An 8256-nucleotide genomic window follows, 5' to 3' on the forward strand; every position below is an offset into this window, starting at 1 on the left:
GAGGCTGGTTGGATGCTAGGGATAACTTAAGGTCGAAATCCTCCATAAAAGGTAACAAGTTTTGGCTTTGATGTTCAAAGTATCTGAGTTTCTGGTTGAATCTTTCAGTTCTTGGGTTCGATGTTTGTTTTTCTAGTTTGATGATGCATGTGGTTAGGTCTTGTGTTATTGAGTTGTATGGGGTGAGATATAGGTGATGGTGGACTTAACTTGGTGAGTAATTGAGGGTTGGAAGTGTTCCAAGGGTTTTGGTTCGAGAAAAGTCGAAGAGGGAAAACAGGGTGCTGCTGGTCTGTAACTAGCGCTGTAGCGCTAGCCTTTGGGCGCTACAGCGCTAGGCTAGGGCTTTCTGGGCATTTTGGTTCTGCCTGTAGCGCTATAGCTCCCTCCTTAGAGCGATGTAGTCCTACCCTGTCTCCAGGAAGGGGTTTTTGAGTTTTTCTTTAGGGTTTTTGCCCGGAGGCTCGAGGTTTGATACCACCACCCCGTTTGGTGGAATTAGGGCTTTCCGGGGGCTCGGAATTGGTCCCGAGGCTAGGTTTTGGATTTGAAGTTTGGTGGTGATTCTGATCTATGGCTGTGACTAGGTACATGCTAAGGTTCAGACGGGATCGAGCTTGAGGATCAATTGAGCGAGCTAGCGGGATCTAAAGGTAAGAAAGCTGCACTTGATTATGTGGCTAGGTTGGGACTAAGTGTTCCCTATGTCTGTATGCATTGTTATGTGAATGTGATTAACCGTGTGGACACGATGGGACTAAGAGCTCCCCATATTTGTATATCATGTCACGAGATGGTATTATTATGCCATGGGACATGCGGTAGCCGACCTAAGGGTGTCGGAATCAATATTTGCGCACAGAGGCGCGACTCGGCCACTTGTAGCTGAGGCAGCTTATTTATCATTGAGCTCGGTTAAGCTGGCCGGAGTCAGTGAGTATTACACTGGGGGCGGCCCAAGTGAGCTGAAGACAGTGTGTTAAATAGAGGATGCGACTAAGGGCGCCGACCCTGAATATTATTTGATGGATGTGATAATTTGTTGATTATGAACGTGAATATTGTGTTATAGATAAGATTGGATGACTGTCTGGATGATAAACTGTTAATCTAATGAGTGTTATCACTGATTGGATAAATGTTTTGAATTGCTGAATTCCTGGTTGTGCATTGTGGAATATTTGATTAATGATGTTGGTTTTGCTGTGATATCATGCTTTCTTGCTGGGCCTCGGCTCATGGGTGCTACGTGGTGCAGGTAAAGGCAAGGGTAGGCTGAATCAACCATGAGTTGGAGAGCTCTGGGGGCGAGGTGTACATTGTTAGCTGCTCGGCCGCCACGGTCGAGGGATTGTATAGGGACGGAAACCTAAAATTTATATTTTTCCAGTAGAGTGGCTTGAATTATTTGTAACTCTAGAAATTTGCTGTAACTAAGTCATCTAAACCCTGTTTTGAGTGTCCATGTATTAAACTGTCATTTTCAATAAAATAGCCTGTTTGTGACCAAAATCTTTTATTCCTAATCCGTTGATGACGTTGAATTCATATTTTGTTTAAATGACTTGATTAGCAAGTCTTGCACTATTTTAAACACGCAGTGTAACGGTCTTGGTTATCCAGGACGTTACATAGTCCCTGTCTTAAGGCATCGCAGTAAACCATAAATTTCCCTTGACCAGTTGGAAGACTCAAAACTGGAGCGGTAATCAAACGCTACTTCAACTCCTAGAAGATGTTCTCACATCTATCTGACCATATAAACTTCTGGTTCTTACGTGTCAACTCTGTCAATGGAGATGAAATTCTAGAGAATCCTTCCACAAATTTCCTGTAGTAGCCTGACAACCCAAGGAAGCTTCTAATCTCTGAGGCATTCCTTGGCCTTGGCCAATTCTTAACAGCTTCAATCTTAGATGGATCCACCTTGATCCTATCTCTACTAACGATATGACCCAAGAATGTCACCTGCGGTAACCAGAACTCACACTTCTTAAACTTCACAAATAACTTGTGTTCTCTCAGTCTCTGCAAGTCCAACTTGAGATGTTGCTCATGCTCCTCCTCTGTCTGTGAGTAAATCAAGATATCATCAATAAAGACAATCACAAACTGGTCTAGATAGTCCTTAAACACTCTGTTCATTAGGTCCATAAAGGCTGCCAGAGCGTTGGTCAACCCAAATGACATAACAAGGAACTCATAGTGCCCATATCTAGTACGGAAAGCTGTCTTAGGTATGTCTTCATCCTTAATTCTCAACTGGTGATAACCAGATCGAAGATCTATCTTCGAGAATACCATTTTACCTTGCAGTTGATCAAATAAATCATCTATCCTTGGTAGGGGATACTTGTTCTTGATAGTCAACTTATTCAGTTCTCTATAGTCTATACACATCATTAGTGAACCATCCTTCTTCTTCACAAACAACACCGGTGCACCCCATGGTGAGAAACTCGGTCTAATAAAACCCAAATCCAACAATTCCTGTAAATGTACCTTGAGTTCCCTCAACTCAGCTTGGGCCATTCTGTAAGGTGCCCTAGACACTGGTTCTGTCCCTGGTGCCAGCTCAATAACAAAGTCAATCTCTCAGTACGGCGGCAATCCTGGTAGATCCTCTGGAAACACGTCCAGAAATTCATAGACCAACCTAGTCTCTGATGGTCCCACTGGCATGACCTGCGTGGTATCCACCACACTATCTAGGAAACCTATGCAGCCTTCCTGTAATAGGTCCCTAGCCCTCAGTAACGAAATCATAGGAATTCGGGGTCCATGCACAGTGCCAACAAATACAAAAGGTTCCTCACCCTCAGGTTCAAAAGGTACCATTTTCTTTTTACAATCAATAGTCGCTCCATATCTGGTTAACCAATCCATCCCCAAAATCATATCAAAATCAGTCATGGCTAACTCTATCAAGTCAACTGATAGCTCCCTACCATCTACTATCACTGGTAAAGACCTAATCCATCTCCTGGAAACCACCAACTCCCCAGCGGGTAATAATGTCCCAAATCCCCCAGCATAAAACTCACAGGGCCTACTCAAACTATCAACAATCCTACTAGATACATATGATTATGTAGCACCAGAATCAATCAACATAGAATAAGATATGCCAGCACTAGAAAGTTGACCTGTGACCACTGAAGGCCTAGCCTCAGCCTCAACCTGAGTCAGTGCAAATACTCGAGCCAGAGTCACGCTATCTGGCTTCTTAAGTTCTTCTTTCTTCAGTCTTGGGCAGTCCTTCTTCAGATGCCCCATAAGTCCGCATACAAAACAGGCCTTCGCCCGACACTCACCCAGATGACGTCTCTTGCACCTGGCGCACTCTGGATATGTCTTCCAGTTCTCATTGTCGCCCTGGCGGCCAATCTGCGCACCCTGTGGCCTCCTATCAGGTCTAGGAGCCAAACTGGTATCTGGAGTCTTTCTTTTCTAGTCACTGGGGCCTCCGCCCCTACCAACTCCTGAGAAGGGAGGTCTCGTCCTCCTCATATCCCTCCTGGCTGCATTATCACGCCATATCTTATTCTCAGCACCCTCTGCAGTAAGGGCTCTCTCCACTACCTGAGCATAAGTTGTCACTCCAGGTATAGTGGTGATTCTGACATCCTGGGCTATCATGGATTGTAGCCCCTGAAGGAATCTCTCCTTCCTTGTCCCATCAGTGGGCACCAAGTCTGGAGCAAACTTGGCTAGTCTGTCGAATTGCAGGGCATACTCAGTCACTGACATATTCCCTTACAAAAGTTTACTAAACTCTTCAGCCTTTGTAGCTTTAACGGCCTCATTATAATATTTTTCATTGAAGAGGGTTTTAAACTCTTCCCAACCCATAGTAGTTACATTTCTAGTCTGGGACACCACCTCCCACCAGATTCGGGCATCCTCCCGAAACATGTACGTGGCACAAGCCACTATTTCGTTGCCCACAACTTTCATGAAGTCCAAGATGGACGTAATCATGGCCATCCACTGCTCTGCCTTAAGTGGATCTGTGCCACCCTCAAATACCGGAGGGTGTTGCTTCCTGAACCGCTCGTATACCAATTCCCAACGGTTCTCCAACTCTATCTGCTGCTGTACGGCCAGTACTGGAACAGCAGATGGGGCCCCTGAAGCAGCGTTCCCAGCTAGAACCTACTGTTGCCTCAATCATGATATCTCTTCATTCTGCCTCTACAGTTGAGCTTGCAAGTTTACAAGCACCTGTTGCCAATTCTCAGGGGTTGGCAGAGGGTTCTGACCCTGATCATTACTTTCGGCCTGATTCCCAGTGCTGGCTGGCTCATTGGATTGCCCTGGAAGCATACTTCCAAGTTTATCTGCAATCAATGACTCAGCTTATTAGGTAGTAATAAAAATATCTCACTTCAACCCACGGTTCAAAACCGATCGAATAAGCATCCACACATGCATTGACAATGCTAATAAGCATCCCAATAACTCACACTCAGCAGTCATGCTAATAAGCAGAGAAATTCATGGCATCATCTAAACAAAATGCTAATAAGCATGTTCCTTGGCATGCATAACCACTTAACAATGTTAATAAACATTTTTCCTTAAGCATGCTACGACACTAATAAGCATCCTCTATCCAGGGTACACATATAACAACGCTAATAAGCGTTTCTGACATTCATCAAGTTCAATGACTCTAATAAGCAGTCCTATAACATTTACAAGTATCTATCATGTTAATAAACACGTTCCCAACCTACATGCAGTAGTCAAGGGCCAGGCCCCATCAGAATAGCTCATGCTTCTTATTCAAACTAGCAGATAAAGCACACATAATTCATGTAAGCAAATACACACATAACTATATTAATAGAGTCACACAAGTGCTTGTTGCACTTTCTTTCAGGTTGTTGGCATTCGAGCCAGTCAAGTGCATGTTGCACTCCCAGTGTGGCCCATCCATGGTGGCCTGCACTCCATGTGCATTATGCCAATCTTAGCTTATAAACTAAGTCCCTTATACCCTTGATTTATAAGTAAAGCCACCACGTGCATTCAACTTATAAGTTGAAGCCTTGAGATTCTTAACTATTAAGAATCTCCCAGAACCCATCAAATTCTCAACTAGTAAGTTGATCTCCATTTAACACTCTAATGATACCCTAGTTTATAAACTAAGCCTCACAGTCATACAAATAGTCTCATGTTCCATATAGCACACTTAACAGATAATCACACAATGCATTATAATACATCCACTCAACAGTTATAAGCATAATCATAATTATGCACGTTAGAGCATATCTAGTCAGACATTCACAACATGATTATAATCATATTCATTACCTTAACTAGGTTCTAATCATGCATTCACATAACAGGTGCAGTTTTCTTACCTTTAGTCCGTATGCAGGTTACTAGCGACAATCCTCCGAGTACGATCCCCGATTCAAGCCCTTAGCGAAAACCTAGTCACAATCGCAATAAGGAAGTTCCCATCAATAGCAAGTAAATAACAACATCCAAACCAACTCTTAGCCCCCGAGACCTCAAATTCCACTTAACAAGGAAGTAGAACTGACCCCAAGCCCAAAGGGTTAAGTTTCCAACCTAAAAACCCCACTAAGGTCAATTTTCCCCTTAAGAGCCGCGACCCACCTCTGATTCCAGAGGCTCAGCCTCCCTGAAAACCAACGCGCGCCGCAGCGCGCCCCTGAGGCGCCACGGCCTGCCTCTGAGGCACCGCGGCCCGCCCCTGCATCCGAGCCCTGCTGGCTCAAAATCCTCCTCGCAGGCCGCGGCTCACCATAGAAGAGTCGTGGCTCATCACCACGAACACAGAAATTTCTGGGTTTTTCCTCAACCGAACCCAGCCAAAGCTTAATCAAATCTGACCCACACCTCCAATTCAAATCCTACAACATATATATTCATTCTCACCAATAAAACTCAACTAATTATCACACCAAAGCTCATCAAACTTACCAAACCCAACCTCTCAATCATCAAGCATGCATAGGCATCCTCACTCTAAATTATTCAGCATAATTAACCAAACAAATTTCAGTTCAGAGTTCATACCTTAGCTATGATGAAACCCTTGAGCTAAACCTCTAGTTTCCCCAAGTTTGGCACCTTAATTCCCAAGCTACAATCTTTGAATTTTCCAAAAACTTCCTCAAGCTTCTATGACACCTAGAGAACGTGAAAGAGAGAAAGGGAGCTGTTGAATTCTTTTTCATGTAACTTCTCCAACTTTCTGAGTATATCTCAGCCACCTAAGTCTTAAACCACAGTAGAAGTGACTAAGTTGCCCCTTGCCCTTATCTCATTCCTAAAGTGTTCACAAGGGAAATTTGTCCTTTGCCTTAAATCCCGCTATCCACAATTTGCATTCTATAATTCCCGCTACTCCCGATATTCTCACACAATTACCAATAAATTCCCATTACCCACTAATTCCCGGTAATGCACTAACTTCCTAGAATACTCCGAACCGGGTATTTAGACCCCGTTGTGACTTTTTCGCTGTCTTGCTCATCGGGACCGCCTCTCGTCGAGTAACCCAAATATATCCACATAATAATGTGGTCTCAACCACACAAGCACATATTCATATTTATATCCCAAACGAGTCAAATTACTAATATGCCCTTCTTATAAGAAACGACCCACATACACATATTTAATATCTTTAAAATACAAGCATAATTATATTATAATATAATTCACATAATAACTCAATTATTGCCTCCCGGCCCCCTAATCTAGGAACTAAGCCTTATTAGGAAATTATGGATGTTATAGGTACCCTTTGTATTTGTGGGGACAATGAGTGGGCCACGAATACCTATGATTTCTGCACTGAAGGCTAGAGAGCTAATGCAAGAAGGTTGCATAGGATTCCTAGCGAACATAGTGAATACCTCAAGGATTGTGTTTCGTTGGACAATATGCAAGTTTCCTGATGTGTTTCCCGTAGACTTTCCAAGTTTGCCACCACGCCGAGAGATCGAGTTCATCATATAGTTGGTGCCAGGGGCTGAGCCAGTATCTAGGACACCTTATAGAATGGATCGAGCAAAGTTGAAGGAACTGAAGATTCAGTTGCAGAAGTTACTGGATCTAGGATTCATCATACCCATTTTTTCGCCATGGGGTGCTCCATTGTTGTTCGTCAAGAAGAAGGATGGATCCTTAAGGATGTGCATCGACTACAATGAGTTGAATACGTTGACCATTAAGAATAAGTACCCACTGCCTAGGATTGAGGACTTGTTTGACCAACTACAGGGGAAGACAGTATTCTCTAAGATTGACCTTCGGTCCGGCTACCACCAATTAAGGATTAAAAAGGATGAAATACTAAATACCGCATTTCGCACGAGGTATGGATATTATGAATTCCTGGTCATGTCCTTTGGATTAATCAATGCACCAACAACTTTTATGGAATTGATGGATAAGGACTTCAAGGATTATTTGGATAAGTTCGTGATCATATTCATCGATGATATACTGGTGTACTCTCAGTCAGAGACAGAGCACGAGCATCATCTTCGCTTGGTAGTACAAAAGTTAAGAGAGCATAGGCTATGCTAAGTTAAGAAAATGTGAGTTTTGGTTGCCCCAAGTAACATTTCTAGGCCACATAGTGAGTAAGGAGGGGATTCTGGTGGACCCAAGCAAGATTGAGGCAGTGAGAGATTGGCCTAGGTTGAGCAGTGTACCAGAGGTAAGGAGTTTCTTGGGATTAGTAGGGTACTATCGGCAGTTCGTTGAAGGATTCTTCAGAATATCCATACCATTGACTGAGTTGATGCATAAGAAGACAAGGTATGTTTGGACAGATAGATGCGAGAATAGTTTAAAGGAGTTGAAGCGGCGACTGATCACCGCTCCAGTATTGAGTCTGCCATCAGACAATGAGAAGTTTGTAGTTTACTTTGACGCTTCAAGGCAGGGTTTGGGGTGTTTATTGATGCAAGCTGGAAAGGTGATAGCCTACGTGTCGAGATAGCTGAAGGAGTATGAGCAGAGGTATCCCACTCACGATCTAGAATTGGAAGCGGTGGTATTTGCACTAAAGGTTTGGAGGCATTATTTGTATGGGGAGAAGTGCGAAATATACACAACCCATAAAAGTTTAAAGTATTTCTTAACTCAGAAGGATCTGAATATGCGCCAAAGGCATTGGATGGAATTTTTCAAGGACTACGATTGTGAAATTTTGTACCATCTTCAGAAGGCCAATGTGGTGGACGACGCGTTGAGTCA

The sequence above is a fragment of the Humulus lupulus genome, chromosome 8, assembly GCF_963169125.1.
Source record: "Humulus lupulus chromosome 8, drHumLupu1.1, whole genome shotgun sequence".
Taxonomy (NCBI): Eukaryota; Viridiplantae; Streptophyta; class Magnoliopsida; order Rosales; family Cannabaceae; genus Humulus; species Humulus lupulus.